This window comes from Paroedura picta, chromosome 2, assembly GCF_049243985.1.
Source record: "Paroedura picta isolate Pp20150507F chromosome 2, Ppicta_v3.0, whole genome shotgun sequence".
Taxonomy (NCBI): domain Eukaryota; kingdom Metazoa; phylum Chordata; class Lepidosauria; order Squamata; family Gekkonidae; genus Paroedura; species Paroedura picta.
The window spans coordinates 84,383,728-84,401,097 of record NC_135370.1 but is presented as its reverse complement, the minus strand read 5'-3'; the positions used below and the strand labels follow the sequence as shown (position 1 = coordinate 84,401,097).

The following is a 17,370-nucleotide window of genomic DNA, read 5'->3' as shown; positions in this document are numbered from 1 at the left end:
TGGCATGGGGCAGGTGGATGACTGCTGCTGAGGGGCCAAGAGCAGCAAAAACGCTGGGAAACCTGCCATGTGGAAGTTCTGCTGGCAAAGTGCTATATTGGCAGCCACACCAGCAATGGGGAAACCTTCTAAGATTAAAAGAGTTAGCAAACCAAAACAGTGAACAGAAGATAGTCTTGGCTACCAGACCCACCTGTCTTTCAAACAGCCAGTAATAGCCATGTGGGTTTGGGGACTTTAGTGAGGAGGGGGAAGCGGGTAAAGTTGCTCCTTTCTTCTTCTGCCAGTAGACCTGTGCTAGTAGAGGGGGCAGAGAGGGTGATTTCCCCCCTTCTCCCTCCCCAATGCAGCGACCTGACTGATTAGTCCATGGATCCTGAAGCTCTGGGAATAAATTTCCAGGCCCAGAAAGGACTGCTTGGAGGTAGGCAGGGGAGTGACTGCGGAAAAAACAGGACAATCAGTATTAACTGGAAAGTGGGAATTGTTTTTGTGGTATGCCATTGTTGCTATGGGTGACAATTTCTGTTTCAACACCATAAACCTATTTGGTATATTGATGCATGTGGCTTTTGTGCTGTTTTATGGGCTTCTGCTGAAATTGAATTCCTGGAAAGAAGGCGGGGGAGTGCCTACCCCACCCCCACCCCATGAGCCATGACTCTGCACTGATGTGGCAGTCCTCAGTCAAGCCTTGTCTTATTTGCAGAAGCAGTACTTTAAAGATATGAGACACAGATCGTACTAAATAAGTTCGCCTTTACATTACCACAGACAGCAGGTACAGAGTCTCCTGAGATGGGAAGCTACGCCTACAGCAATAGGTAAGGTCTGCCTTGAGCCCTTCCTGTGTATGAAGAAGAGCTGGGAGAGGGGGTTGTATTCTACTTTTCTCTACCCACAGGAGTCTCAAATTGACTTACAATTGCTTACCCCACCTCTCCCCACAACAGACACTCTGAGGCTGGGTGAGGCTGAGAGCTCTGAAAGACCTGTGACTAGCCCATGTGGAGAGGAGTGGGGAATCAAACCCGGCTCTCCGGATTAAAGTCCGCCGCTCTTAACCAGCACACAGAGATATTCTTGGTAGAGATATTCATTGTCGGCATCAGTGTTACAGACACTTGTCATGGAGAACACTGAAAACTCCGAGTGCACAAAATGAAAGAGAAAAGCTTCTGGCAGATGTATTGATCGTGAACACTATTTAAAGAAGGTTTGAGCCATTTAAGAGATCTTGAACATTACGCAGTGTGCCCTAACAAGCTAATCTCCTGCAAGTTTAATCAGGTAATAATTTACCATGTGACTGGTGTGAAGTTAGTTTGGCCTCTATTCAAGTTAAACCAGTCAGGCATCAAAAAGATATGGAAAGTACATGCCCAGGAGAATGACATCCCCCCCCCCTTTTTTAATTGTTTTTAATACAGAATGCAATTAATTCAGCCAGTGGCACTATATGCAGAGAGAGGACTTGGGTGCCACAAATCCTCCTTGTGAGAGTGCATTTGCCAGGTATGGCAAGCTGTCTTAGTACTGTCTTGCCCGGTTTGGCATAATTCTTGTGGTTTGGCATTGGTTCTGGCAGTTCTGTTTCCATTTCAAGGTTTTGAACCCGTGGTTGCTCTTGTGACCTTGGCTATTGGTTTCTTTGTCCTGAAGCAAGCATGGAAAGTTTTTCCCCATAGGAAACAGTAGAGGCAAGTGGGGCAGCTTGGGGATCCTTGTTCAGGGACTCATGGAATCGGGCCCCTTGATCCAATTCACTTGAAATGGGGAAGGGCTGCTCTTTAGTGGACAGGCAGGCATTTTGGTGTCATTTGTTTGAAAAACAGCCACTTCAGTCCTGCTCTAGCCACCCCTCCACAGAAAGAAAATAGGAAAGAATGGACCTCAAAAGTGTCAGGATTCTCTTCCCAAAAACAATCACAATTTCAAAACTGAATGAGGGGACATGAATACTCCATAATACAGGTATAGTAACCACTCCCCAAATTTAAAAACATACTTATTTTTAGTTGTACATCTCTATACATCTGGCATTATGTACACTAAATTCCAGGCTGCAACGTCAGGCATGTCTAAGTATATCAGCCTCCGTTGGTATCTAGTGACTGAATCTTCTAAATTTCAACTGATTCACATATGCTGTCTCTCAAGATATGTTTCTTTATCTTTGATCTTACCTTGCGTAACCATCTTTCCAGCTCTTCTCTGGATCTCTCTACATGTAAATCACTTTGAACTTGACAAGACTGCCCTGTTTTGGGTAGGGCAAGCAAAGCAGATGAATTTGGGCAGCACTAATGGATTCTCATATGGATTAGCTTTTACAGCACATGGTGACGCCACTGGACTAGCTGGCTTTAAAAGGAGACTAGACAAAACCAAGGAGGATAGGTCTGTCAGCAGCAGTTAGCTACAACAGCTACATGAAACCTCTACAGCTGGAGGTGGGCTATTCCTTTCATACCCTGACTGTGGGCTTCCCATAGGCAGCTGGTTGGCCACCACGGAAACAAGATGCTTGGGTATTTTAGAATGTTTAGTCCATGTGACGTCTTTGGGGTTCAGTGTTATGAAAGAGGATGCATCAATTCCAAAACTCCCTTCAGAATATGATAATAATCAAATGCAAGAGAATGAGGTTATTCTCCGTCAGTTCAGATAATAATCAAAGCAGTACAGAGAGGAGCTCCACTGAGATACTTACTTGCAAGCAAATATCTCAAAAGGGAGTAGTCTCTGACCAGCTACCTCCCATGACATATGGAAGGTTCTGCCTCACAAGCAGGCATCCTGGCTGGCTGCAGTTTCCACTCGGCAAGGAGGAAATGCTGCCTGCCACATGAAGGTGCAGGATAAAGTCCTTTCCTACTGTTTATCTATTTGCAAGGCAAGAGCTCCATTCTGACACTTAAGTGGTTAGAATGTGGACTAGTGGTTAGGAGTGCGGACTTCTAATCTGGCATGCCAGGTTCGATTCTGCGCTCCCCCACATGCAGCCAGCTGGGTGACCTTGGGCTTTTCACAGCACTGATAAAGCTGTTCTGACCGAGCAGTGATATCAGGGCTTTCTCAGCCTCACCCACCCCACAGGGTGTCTGTTGTGGGAAGAGGAATGGGAAGGCGACTGTAAGCCGCTCTGAGCCTCCTTCGGGTAGGGAAAAGCGGCATATAAGAACCAACTCTTCTTCTTCTTCTTCTCCTTCTAAAAGTGGAGCTTTTTTTGCATGCACTGACTGACTTCTGGGTGGTTTCACACCAGTCAGTTGTGGCTCAGAGGCCACGAACTGTTCCTGTTTGTTTCCAGACAACTGTGATAATACACAGTTCTTCTATGTTTGCTATTATTGTAGAACAGCAGTGCAATTTGTCACATGGACCACTGGAAGTACCAATAAGATGCCTTGCTACTTCTTGGGAAAATGTTGCAGAAGGATGTACCATTAAGCAACTCCCTACATGGTCTGGTGTTCATAGCAATGTCCATAATCTTTTGTCTCCAATGGCTGAAGTCTTCTTAGAGACTTATAAAATTGCCATTTAATGCCAATAAAACATTAATAAAGCATTATCTTTCCTAAAACCTCCAGGTACCTCAGTGGAAGCTGCCACAGATGCATTTTTTTTAAAAAGAACAGCATGTTTAACCAACACATCAAGAACTAGCACCCTTTCTTAGCCTGTGCTTCCTAAGCGGAAAATTTACACTGGGGATGGAGAACCTGGAACTTCTAGCTAGAATCGGCAAAAGAGGGTTGCCCAAGCTGCTCTCTGGAAAATGGATAGAGGATCAGCTAAATAAAAGTGTGGGGATGGAATATGGTACTATGAAACAATTGTGTGAGAAAGAATCAAATTTTCACCTTTTTTTAAGTGGCTGTGGAATACCTCTGATACTGCTAAACTGTGGGTAGGGGCAGAGACATAGAATCATAGAATCATAGAATCATAGAGTTGGAAGGGGCCATACAGGCCATCTAGTCCAACTCCCTGCTCAACGCAGGATTAGCCCTAAGCATCCAAGAAAAGTGTGTATCCAACCTTTGCTTGAAGACTTCCAGTGAGGGGGAGCTCACCACCTCCTTAGGCAGCCTATTCCACTGCTGAACTACTCTGACTGTGAAAAACTTTTTCCTGATATCTAGCCTATATCGTTGTACTTGAAGTTTAAACCCATTACTGCGTGTCCTCTCCTCTGCAGCCAGCAGAAACAGCATCCTGCCCTCCTCCAAGTGACAACCTTTCAAATACTTAAAGAGGGCTATCATGTCCCCTCTCAACCTCCTTTTCTCCAGGCTGAACATTCCCAAGTCCCTCAACTGATCTTCATAGGGCTTGGTCCCTTGGCCCCAGATCATCCTCGTCGCTCTCTTCTGTACCCTTTCAATTTTATCTACGTCCTTCTTGAAGTGAGGCCTCCAGAACTGCACACAGTACTCCAGGTGTGGTCTGACCAGTGCCGTATACAATGGGACTATGACATCTTGTGATTTTGATGTGATGCCTCTGTTGATACAGCCCAAAATGGCATTTGCCTTTTTTACCGCTGCATCACACTGCCTGCTCATGTTTAGTTTACAATCCACAAGTACCCCAAGGTCTCGTTCACACACAGTGCTACCTAGAAGCGTATCCCCCATCCAGTAGGCATGCTTTTCATTTTTCTGACCCAGATGCAGAACTTTACACTTATCTTTATTAAATTGCATCTTGTTCTCATTTGCCCATTTTTCCATTGTGTTCAGATCTCGTTGAACTCTCTCTCTATCTTCCGGAGTATTTGCTAGTCCTCCCAATTTGGTGTCATCTGCAAACTTGATGAGTAGTCCCTCCACCCCCTCATCTAGATCATTAATAAATATGTTAAAAAGTACCGGGCCGAGCACCGAGCCCTGAGGTACCCCGCTACTCACCTCTCTCCAGTCTGATGAAACACCATTGACAACAACTCTTTGAGTGCGGTTCTCTAACCAATTCCCTATCCACCTAACTATCTGAAAATCCAGATTGCAATCCTTCAACTTATCCATCAGAACATCATGGGGAACCTTGTCAAAAGCTTTACTAAAATCCAAGTAAATGACATCAACCGTATTTCCCCGATCCAGCAAACCTGTTACTTGGTCAAAAAAGGAAACTAGGTTGGTCTGGCAGGACCTGTTGGAGACAAATCCATGCTGACTTCCTTGGATCACCAAATTGTCCTCCAGATGTTTGCAGATCGCTCCCTTTAATATCTGCTCCATTATCTTCCCCACAACAGAGGTCAGACTCACTGGTCTGTAGTTTCCTGGGTCATCCTTCCTCCCTTTTTTGAAGACCGGAATAACGTTTGCTCTTTTCCAGTCCTCCGGGACATCTCCAGTCCTTAAAGAGGTTCCGAAGATGATGGACCAGGGCTGTGCAAGTTCTCTGGAAAGTTCTTTGAGTACTCTCGGGTGCATTTCATTCGGACCAGGGGATTTGAACTCATCCAGTGCAGCTAAATGCCTCTCGACAACCTCTCTATCCATGTTAACCTGCCACCCAGACACTATCCTTTGGCTACAGCCATCTCTAGATGTGCCTAAACACTTTGACCTGTGGGAAAAAACAGATGTAAAATAGGCACATAGTACAGTATAGACCCACCCAGCATGGGCAGGAAAATCTGGGAGTTAAACTATTTCCATGGTGCCATTTCTGCTCCATTGTAAATCCACAAGTAGATAATGCCAGGATGAAATTGACTGGGTTGCAGCAGACAGACCTACTGTGGAACTTACCGTGGTTAGACAGGCCTGTTTGGTATTTCATTTGGCAGGGTGGAGCACCTATCTGAGAGCACCTTATTTTGCAAGCAATTGCCCCAGTTTGCTGTTTCTAGTCAAAAACTTGAAAAACTTATGGAAGGGGGGGAGAGTGAGAGAAATTCCTCAAAATGTTTCTCCATCCATGGTAAGGAATACTGTTGGAAAATTTTCCATCTTTGAACATTTTTAAACAGAGGCTAGATAGCCGACGCAGAGGCTGATTCTTTGAAGGTTCCAGAGGGTGGCAGGTTACAGTGGATGAGCGATTGGGATGTGAGTGTCCTGCATAGTGCAGGGGGTTGGACTAGATGACCCAGGAGGGACCTTCCATTATTCTATGAGTACTTATTTATTGAGAGTCCTTTAGTGCTTAGGGCATTTCCGCACATTAGTAAAAATAGTGTCATGCCTATGGAATGGCAAAGTGCGACATTATATCGCACCCCCCCCAGCCCTCACCTTTTTGCTGTCTTGCCTTTGTCTGCCTTCTTTTTGTACATCTTACTCTCCTCACCTGCAGCTGGAAGAGTTGGAAGAGAGCAACGTGCCGTATACGTGTCACACTTCAACCTGTCAATCAATTCAGGCCAACAATCTCCTTCCACCATATTCTGACACAGTTTAAAGATCCCACAATGCCTGCTATTAAAAAAAAATCATACTTTTTCATTGCAATGCGTATGCATAGAATCATAGATGCATAATGCTTTGAACACCACCACTTTTTGGATCACAAATAGGCTTGTGCACAAAGGGCCTGATTCGGCCACATTAAGCCCATGGAAGTCAATGGCACCATAGACTATAATGGGAATGTCAGTGTTCCTGCCTCTCCCAGGGCTTGGATATAATCAAGGGATAGAGGCACCCTCTTTGGGAGCCCCTAGATGTGGACCCCTTGGACCAATCAGTTTTAAATTTTGAGGGGAGTCAGAGAAGAGCCTCCAGGAGCTACGCTGAAAGTTTGGAGGCTGTATCTCAAACCCCCACCTCAGGCCCCAGGAAAGGCAGATATTCCCATTATAGTCTATGGCGCCATTGACTTCCATGGGTGCAGAAGCCAAAGTGGCCAAAGACCTTTGATAAATGAGTAAATTAATATCGTCCCTGATTTTTTTGGGGGGGGGTGCGGGGGAGAAAACTTTCAAGAGGCACGCATTGTTAAGTAAAATATTCTTTTTTTTTTTTTGCATCACCTACACATGTTCCGGCTATTCATTGCTCCATGAAGTCTGCAATTTGTAAAAAATTAATTATCCCCAGGAACAAGGGAAAAGGAGGACAGAGTGAGAGCAGGATGCTGCAGATGACTTTAGCACTTTTGAACCTCAATACCTTCGTTCTGGTTGCTCTCTGTTTGCTAGCACTTTTTTGGTTGGTGAATCCACATTATGGGCATTTCTGCACCCATTGAATGGAGTGAAATGCTTACCTTACATAGTTGTTCTACTCCAGCCCCTCCATATGATGTCGCCAACATCCAGCGTCTGGGCAGTAACCGGCCAGTTACACCTTCCATTTTAAAGCGCTAGTTGGGGGCTTGCATCAAGTGGATTCCCCAACCTATTTAACGCAAGCTACAGGAGAGCAACCAGCAGGCAAGCAGCCGAGGGAAGGTATGGAGGCTCAAACACTGCCTCATCTTGCCCTTGCACCCATCTTACTCTCCCTTGTTCATGGGGACAGGAATGTCTTTTTAAAGATGGCTAACATGCTGGAGCAACAAATAGGCAGACAAGCATGCAGGCAATGCAAAAAAAATTCCCCCCGAAGCACGCCTCTCTAAAGTCCCCCCCTCAAATCAAGAACAAAATTAATTTTTTTAAGTATAAAGACTCGTGATTCCATAACTAGTGGAGTTCAAAAAGCACTATGCATCTATGATTAGATGCACAGGTGTTTAAATGGAGAACTATAAATTTTTAAAAAGTAGAAGGCATCGAAAAACAACATGGAGAAAGGGAATTGGCTGCCTGGCTTGATTGACAGGCAGAAGAGAGTTGCATATAAAGTGCATTGCTCTCTTCTGCCATTTCCATCAGCTCTTGTGGAGGGTGAAAAGCGCAAAAAGGCAGCAGGCTAGAGCGAGACAGCAAAAAGGTGTGGAGGAGCTGGGAGGCACAATAATGTTTAGCACTATGCCATTCAGCTGGCGTGACGCTATTTTTTCTGATATGCAGAAATACCCTTTGCTATTCCCAAAGAAGTGCTTTAAAATGGAGAGTGTAGCGAGCTGTCAGCTGGATGTGGGTGATGTCATGTGCAGGGGCCGGAATATTCAGCTTGCAATTGACTGGCATGACACTACATTTAACGAGTGCTGAAATCCCCTTAGTCTTTTCTAAAGGAGAAAAGGCCTAACTATAAATCCTGGGGAGAAGAGCAAACATCCCCCCCAAAGGTGGGCTCCTATGCTCACAGTAACAATAGTGGATGAAAGACTGTGCAGAACCCATAGTAAGACAGAGGAATCTGTGACTAATGGTTTAAAAACCATTGCCCCAGGTATCTGTTGGTAGCAGATAACAGCTTTGAGAAACATTCAGGCATATCTCCTTCCTTTCAGAGGTTATCATGTGAATGAATTAATCATGTAAGTATTACTGGCTTTAAAAAATCAGAAGGTTGTTTAACCAACACATCTCCTGCCAATGCAGTTAACGGTTCTACTTCAAACTGTGGTCACTTGAAATGGGTATGCTGATCAGGTGGCCTTCTTCCAGAAGAGCTCATTTTTAAATTCCTAATTCTGTGAACTGCTGCTGAAACTATTGTCCATTTAAGACAGGAATCCCCCAAACTTTTTCACCCTGCAGGACCTTTGCAATTCTGGCACAGGTGGTTGGTGGACCAACCGAAAGACTGCCATGGGAGGGAAAGCCAACTACGCAATGTCAGGGACTGAGGATATCCATAACACTGATAGTAGGCCTTCAACATTTCAGGCAGAAGCTCTATTTAACAAGATGCCTTTTAAAATTATTCTCTTGGAGTCTTACATACAGGCCAATTTAAAAAATACATTACATATGGAGAATCAAGGCAAAAAACCAAACCAAACCACAAATGTTCATTTGTGTTGATCTAGTTCTGCCTGCTGACAATTGAGTATCATGGTATGCTCCCTCCTAGCTAGCAAAAGTTATAAGAACCACCAAGATAAGCATCTCCCAGCCAGCCATTGATGATTCACGTTCACTTCCTAATGAGCTGTATTAAAAATAAGTAGCTAAGTGGTTAACCGAGGCATGACTGAATTGGCAGCAGCAAGCTATCATGCAAAGGACTATAATGGTAAATTGACTGCATACTGGCATCACCTTTCATCCAATCTTAATAGAATTCACATTGGAGATGGCAGAAAGAGCTACAAGGCTCCTTAAAGAGAAAATAATTCCACACTGCGTTGCCTATTTCAGGCAGCTTGCAATAGTATGTGCCTGCTTCTGGTGTGAAGAAATACACACGTCAGTGAGGATCACAAGGGCCAAGCCTTGGGAAATGACGGGAACTCCAGTTATGTTCTGAATTTAAAGCCCTTGCTCTCAGCACTATATTAGAGAGAAATAAGCCAAGAAGGTTTTCATGCAATGTTCCTTCACAGGAAACAGGATACCTTTAAGAAGTTCTGAAACTAGACTACAACTTGCAGTAGTTCAAAGATTGAGAATGAACCATGGGATCACAATTCTCTCCAGATCCTCCCCCCTTCTGAACACCCTCCACCCCTCCCATTGCCTGGAGTGCACTTAAGAATTACATAGTTCCTTGTTTCATTTTTTTGTTGTCAAGTTACAGCTCACTTATAGAGACCTTGTAAGACAAGAGACATTAGGCTTGCCATTGCCTGCATCCACAACCCTGGTATTCTCCAAATACTACCCAGAGCGAGTCCTGATTAGCCTCTGAGATCTGGCTAGCCTGGACTATTCAGCTCAGGGCAGTGTTTACCTAGACTTAAAGTCAGATAGTAAACCCTGGTTACTGCTAATTCTGATTAAATTTTGTGCCAGTTCTTATGACCAGTGGAAAAGAGATGAGAGTGAAGAAGCTATGAGGATGTATAACATGCCCCCCCCCCATCTTAACCATAGTTAAGGGCTCATGCACAGCACAGGACATATGTAAGTAAAGTTTTTAAAAATAAACTGGAGAGGATGAAAGAAGCCAGTTTCAGGATTTATGTTTTATACATGCTCCTCCACTAAATTATATGCCTCTAGGAAAATATTCTGAAAATGCCAAAATCAAGAATATTTTAAAAATCACTTCTTTCCTAATTTGAGGCATTTACATTTTGAAGGATCCATTCCTAGATGGTCTCTACTGCACTGGATCTTATTCCTCTGTAACCTGCCACCCCCTTGGACTATAGGCAAACTCCAGTATCTGTTTATTACATTATTATTATTATTATTAGTAGTAGTAGTAGTAGTAGTAGTAGTAGTAGTAGTAGTAGCAGCAGCATTAATTACATTTCTTACTCACCACTCTAAGCATGCCAGCTCGTGGCGGGTTACAGCATAAAAAAACCCATAACAATAAAACCCCATTAAAACAAAAACAGAACAATACAAAAAATCCAACATTGCAGAAAAACAATCCTTCCCCATAATGGAACGCCTGCCCCGGAGCAGCAAAGGGCTATGTCAACCATCATCACCCAAGATGTTCAAGGGTGGCAGCCAGATCTTCCTTCTACACTGGCCTCAACCATAGACCTGGCAGAAGAACTCCGTCTTACAGGCCCTATGAAAACAACAGCTCCTGCAGGGCCCGCAGCTTTCCCAGGAGCTCATTCTACCAGGAAGGGGCCAAGTGAACTTCCCTGGGGCCGGGAATGAGCAACAAGTTGGTAACCACAGAGCACCAAGCCCTGGGGGGGAGGGGGCATAAGGCAACAAACAGTCCCTCAGATACGTGGGTCCCAGACCACAAAGGGCCTTAAAGGTCAAAACCTTGAACTGGATCTGGGCCGCAACTGGCAACCAATGCAGCTGGATATGGGCCCTCCAAGATGTTCCACTGAGGACCCTAGCTGCTGCATTTTGCACCAGCTGCAAAATATAGATTGGAAGGAGTTTTGCATGGGGGACAAGGAGTGGGTGGAGGCTGCTCATGTTCAAGCTGGTCTGGGATTTCCACTCAGCCTAACCCCTGAAACCTTCCCCATACTCTATCACTGCAGTAGGCTGGTCTTAGAGTGGCAGGATGTCAGAATCCTGTGGTTTCTGCCATTATTTAGGATGTTTATGTAACTAGGATATGTAGAATTTCATCCCTGCGTAGGAGAGGGGGGCAGCTTGTCTCCTTTGTGTTAGTCTATGATCCTGATGTTCTTTCCTGCATTTCCATTCCCCCCCTTCTCTCTTGTTCAGCTCTAAGCAACCCATTTGCTCCTCCTTTTCCCTTCTCCCTTGAGGCCAGATTCCCATCTGCATATTAAAACTGTCTGATGTTTCCCCATCTTCACTAAATTTCCAGAGGGGGGAACACGGTTTGGGATATATACTAAGACCTTTGTCCACTGCCCCAGTTTCAACAATGCCTTGATGAGAGTACTTTCTTACTTAACATCTGTCAAGAGTTTGCTTTTCTAAGTAACTGAAGATCCTCAGTTTGTCAACTCATCTAATGGGTTCCGAGTCTCCCCCTCCCCCCTTTGATCAACCTGTGTACGGAAGGAGACTTGGATAACAAAGCCCAGGGTGAAGTAGACAAGGAGAAGCCCCACATCCAGCAGTGCACTGAGGTTCCTGTGTTACCTCACTACACTTCCACTGTTCTGGTGAGCACCTTGAGGTGGAAGAAGCCGAGGCAGAGATCAGGCAGTATGCAACCGACCTGCGAAGAAGCCAAATGGCTACAGATTATGACTATGAGCCTGTTTTAATGTTTTTATGAGCCTGGCAACTGGAGGGGGTTTCTGAGTAACCGAAGATTCTCACAGGTCCTGACTGAACCATTGGGCTCCATGGAGAATCTTTCACCAGCACAAATTTTCTTGTGCCCTTGACAGGTTTCCTTGAGGATTGTAAATTGCCACTAGACCATCCCTAGGCTCCCCTGAAGGAGGTAGACAGACTAATGTTACTCTAGAAGAGGTAGATCCTTCTAGATCCATATCACAAAGCTACAATGTAATTTGCTTGTGCGGACTGTAAAACCTCTTTTAAAAGTAGCTTGTAATACATAATCCGAAGTGCACTATGAACTGGAGCTTTTGAGATGGTTTCAATTGGCAGTTTTTAATTACTAAGGTTTGCTTTTGTTAGATCTGCCTGTGCTGATTAATGCTGTTAGCTGTCTTGAACACGTGGCAAGGGTATAGCAATCCCTTTAAATAAATACAATTACTACATTTGGGGAAGGTGTAACCTTACTCTAAAACCTGTCTTACGTAGCCCATCAAAGGCTCACAGAGTTGAGAGTAAGATATGTGTCCTCCAAACTTCAGCCTCCCATAACTGCTAGCTCTGTGCCTACTAGCTCTATGATATACAAATCTAACGTGGGATTCATATTAACAAAACAATTTTGATATGTGGGAACAGTGCATGAATCCCTGTCAAAATGTTTACATGGCCAGTTATTAGTAACACTGAAGAGTGTTTCAGATTCCACTATGAAAGGATTATTTGCACTATTACAGACATAACATTAAACACAGAAGGTAAAACACTGCATACTAAACCATGCCATGTCACCTTAATTACAGCACGTTTTGCTGCCCTTGGTGTTGCTCTTCTTGAGGCTCATCTGGCATTTACCTTATTTCCCTCCAGGAGTCAGGTAAAACATTTATCTTTACCCAGGCTTTTATCTAAAAGTATCCATCCTGTTTAGCTTTGTTGCAGATTTTAACTTTAAACCATTGTGTAGGTGATGGCAGCCCTAAGGCAGGAGTGGCCAAACTGGCTCTCTGGATGTGCATGGCCTACAACTCCCATGAGCCCTTGCTGACAGGGACTCATGGGAGTTATAGTCCATGGACTATCAGAGAGTCACAGCTGGGCCACCCCTGCCCTTAAGGGTTTGGTTTCAGGCTTTAGTGTAACTCTGCAAACATCCACTTTTCTTTCACTGTTCTAGCTGTTTTCAGCCTTGAGAAGAACATATGAATCCATGGCTTTATGCTCAGAATAAATCCTAGAACAAACAGAGCACAGTTTGCAACAGTTACACTTTAGAATGTTCTCAGGTATCTTAACATCACACCTCTGCAGAAAATGAATTAGATGGTTTAGTGAAGTCATGCAAGGCTAGTGTAATTATGTTGACATTAACATCACTACAAACTAAAAATTTCAAATCTCTCAGATCTGGTGAGACCATCTTATATTTTCTGAAAAGAGTAGTTCATTTTTAAATGGAGGCTAGGCAGGAGAAAGAATGACATGTATGTTTTTTTCAATTAATACTTTCATTGATTCTTGTTGATTTAATATTTTAAAGGATAACAAGAATAATTTTAAATACAGTTATTAAAAGGCAATGGGCTGATGTACCTGGTTTTCCCCAAGACCCTAGAATAAAAACAAACTTCTGACTTCTTTCCAGTCAGAACACTCTATGGAACGATCACGGGAGAGGCTGATCATTCTTCACACAGCCTCCTGATTCAGTGGCTAATGCATCGCTTTAAAACAGAGGAGCATGCAGAACTGTTTTCTGTTGCCCCAGAGGATTAGATCAGAACCAAAAAGTTGAAATTAATTCAAAAGAATTTTTGGCTAAACATCCAGATGAAATTCCTGACAGTTAGCGCAGGTCCTCAGTGGAACAGGCTCCCGGGGGGGGGGGGGGGAGGTTGAGTTCTCCTTTGGGAGTTTTTAAGCAGACACTAGATAGATAGCCATATGACAGAAATGCTGATTCTGTGAACTTAGGCAGATTGTGAGTGGGCGGGCAGAAGGGATTGTGTCAGTGCTTAGTTCCTGTGGCCCTTTCTTGTATGCCCATCGCCACTTTGGGGTCAATTTGGGGTCAATTTCTTCCAGGCTGGACTGGCCAGGGATTCTGAGGGTTTCGGGGGAGGGGGATCTGGCCATGGAATTGGGGTAATTGTGGGTGGGCAGGTACTTGTGAGTTTCCAGCATTCTGCAGAGGGTTGGACTAGACGACCCTGGAGGTACCTTCCAACTCTATGATTTTATAAAATAGAACTCTGGTTTACATGTGCCTGTTTTAAGTAATTCCCCTCAGGTGTTTTTACTGACCCATTGATGCAACTTCTTTCAGTGTTGTAAGCAACCTTGAGCTGATTCTGGAAAGGCAGAAAACAAATTTCTAACATGCTCCTGCAATCCCATAACTCAAATTTCTAACATCATCAAAATTTAAATAATTACCCTGGAAAGAAGATAGATATTATTTATTTATTCAATTTACCCACCATGGCTACTGTTTCTGTTTGAATTCAGCCAATATAAGTGGGGGCTCGTGAAACCTGAGTTGGGATCCCGCTGCCCATTGTCCTCAGGTGCAACTCCCCTGGAGACCAGCTACAATGGTGGTGGTGTCTAGGAGCCGCTCTGAGCCTGGAGTGGCTCCCAGCATCTGCTGCTGCTACTACAGTCGGGCCCACATCAGTTTTTGGGTGCTGCTGCCAGGCCTGAAGCAGCTGCTGGAGACCACTGCCACTGAGCCAGAAGCCGGTCCCAGAAGTTGCTGTTATTTGGAAGTCACAGCAATCTAAAAGTTTCCCATTACCTTGGAATCTTTGTCCAGGCAGCCAGTCCTCTCTCTGTCTGCTCCATGTGGCAATGTTGGCCATCAAGATGGTGCCCAGGCTTGAGAACTCTCTCCTCCAGATGGAATCAGCCAAAACAGACACTTTTCTATCCGTGTCAAGAAATTTTCATCTCTCTCTGCCCCCTCCCCAATCTGTGGGTGAAAACTTTCCTTCATGGGATCATCAAAAAGATCCCAGACTGGTAGAATGAGCTGCCGGTTGAGACCTGCACCCTAATGGAACTATCCAAGTTCTGCAAGACCGGCAAAAGGGCATTTGTCCACCAGGCATTTGGTTGGGGTCAGAACAAATTAGTTGCCAATAAGATCTACAGGCATTCCTCCATGCATTCCCTCTACCTAATTAGAAGCAGAATAACACCCATACCATCCATGAAATGGACTGAGAGGTGGACCAGCAGAACTACTAATAAATACAACGGTGCACTGAATTGTTCCAATGATAGTTTAACTGTGATTTTAGTAATATGTAATTTTGAATTTAACTCTCTGGACTCAGGACAAGACAGCAGCCAGCACAGCTTGTCACTTGCAGGGATGTTGCCATGCCTGCGTGGAGATGGATGAGCCAGCAACCACTGGGAAAGTGTCTGCCATTAATTACTAATGTGGACAGTTTTATTTCTTCAATGTTTTTATGAACTGAACTCAAAAGGACTGATTAGCTGTTTTAGCAGATTATCATATGGCATCATATGGCTTAATTTGGATATTATGACATAGTTTACTAATTTGCCACAATTTGCTTTTTTCTTATATCTCCACAGTTATGATGGTTGTTCATTTAGTCTGAGGAATAGTGCATGGACTCGAAAGCTCACACCTTGAATAAATCTATGTTGTTCTTAAACTTGCTATTGGACTCTATTTTTGTTGTGCTACTTCAGACCAACATGGCTACCCACTTGAATCTGTGATTTTATATGTTGTGAGCTGCCCTGAGCCTGCTTGTTGAGAGGAGCGGTATATAAAATAAACAATAAATAGAGAATAGCACTTGACTCATGAATGCAATCCTAAATTTTTCAGATACTACAGAGCTTTTGGAGTATTAGTTTTGTTCTTATGTTGTCAGCTACAACTTTCACCACCTTCTTAATATCATTTTATAATTTTTTTTTCAAGGGATGAAGTGATGAACTGCCACCTTAAGGTGAACAGTCAGTACCTAAGCAGAACGTAGGAGTGAGTAATGCATCCTCACTTAGTCATCACAAAACACAGATTTTGGATTCAAAGGTGGGTTGTTTTTTTTTTTGCTTTTGAAGTATACGAATATTGTATATTGTCCATAAAAAGTAATATAGTACCTTCAGATGTGAACAAAACTTATATATACTCTGGATAAAGCAAGAGCATACGAACCATTGTTGTACTTGCTCAACAAGAATTCTGGAAATCTGCCTAAACACCTATTTGGCAACAAAGAACCTGAGCACCCTAAAGTTCTAAACTCCAAAAATGCTGGCTTTATTTTCCCTTCAAGAACACTGGCCACCTTCTCATAACAGAGAAGTTGATTATAACTGGAGGAGTCCCAGGTTTGGACATTTGAAACAGGTATGTAGAGCTGTTTCCTGAGAAGCATGTGGCATCTTTTAGATTTTGGGGATCAAGCCCTGAGCAAACATCACAGGATACCTGCATTCACATATATATGCAAAAAGAAAGATGTTTCAGCTCAACAGGCTCCTTGTTTAAATCAGAGGTACCCTTGGAAACATAAGTGCTTTTTTCATCTAATAACAGCTTGCTAAGATAATGGATAATAATAGGGTGAGGTATGCGTCGCATCACTGTTTCTAATTTATATTCTAATACATATTCCTGACATTCAATCTACTCCATATTTAGCTCCTCTCACACCTCTGCCTCACAAGACTTCCATTAATTTCAAGTGACTTTGAATTAGATCAAGGGATTGGCACTTTGAACATTACACGCATGCACAGATGTTGGACAAAACTGCCATTAGCCCGTACAAATAAGCCATATTAAGGGAAAGTATTCACATTTCCATTTGGTCCTAATTCGAGAGGCTCACAGATTTTATTTCCTAGTTCACCTTCTCTATTATGCCTGCAAATGCTCAGTAATTCAATGAATGAAACCTTCAAGGTGATGTCTGACTCTTGGGGGGGGGGGCAACTGGTGATTCAATATTTGTTTCATCTGCCATAGTTAGCTGAACTTTCAACAATTTCTGCTAATTTGGGAATTCTCTTCCCAGACCCTTAATGACTCCCATGCATCTATGTGCTAGTCAATACAAATGAGTATCAGCGGCATTCCCATTGATCTGAACTTCTGATTATTCAGACATTTTGCATCAACACATGCAAACTGTAAGCTGCATTCCTCAGCACATTTCTGAGTAAACCTGCTTAGGTGTGAGCGATTACTCTCCAAACAGTATTTATTCCCTGTAAATCCACAATGTTCTTTGAAGGTGAAATTTGCTATGATTTTAATTATCAGTTTCATTCTAAACCATCTAGTTGAGTTCCTCAAGCTCACAGACACCTGAAGCTTTTGAGATCAGACCAATGATTGAACAATTGGCTATTAGAAATTTAAGCTTAGCCAGAATAGCCTGGCATCTTTCTTCTGCAAAACAAATCACTTTGGGGCAGATTTTTTATCTATAAGCCTCAGGTCTCAAATGAAAACTCAAATGATTGGACTCAAAAGCACACACCTTAAATAAATCTTTGTTGGTCTTAAAGATGCCACTGGACTCTGATTTTCTTTTGTTCTAAAACAATTATATTGCTATGGACGTGTTATTGTAAAGACAGAAAAGAAAACATTCACCAGA

The 17,370-nt window shown here is 43.4% G+C and overlaps 1 protein-coding gene and 1 long non-coding RNA gene across 2 annotated transcripts in view; one reads left to right on the top strand and one right to left on the bottom strand.

Annotated features, from left to right (window-relative positions):
* The window catches only part of DRD4 (dopamine receptor D4), a 33,970-nt gene that overhangs the window by 14,449 nt on the left and 2,151 nt on the right, over nt 1–17,370 (bottom strand). The gene's annotated exons all lie outside the window — the stretch shown is intronic.
* On the top strand, nt 719–16,160 carry LOC143829857 (uncharacterized). Its single transcript, XR_013228260.1, has 3 exons — nt 719–824; nt 12,517–12,590; nt 15,678–16,160. It is a non-coding gene; the product is annotated as an uncharacterized LOC143829857 (long non-coding RNA).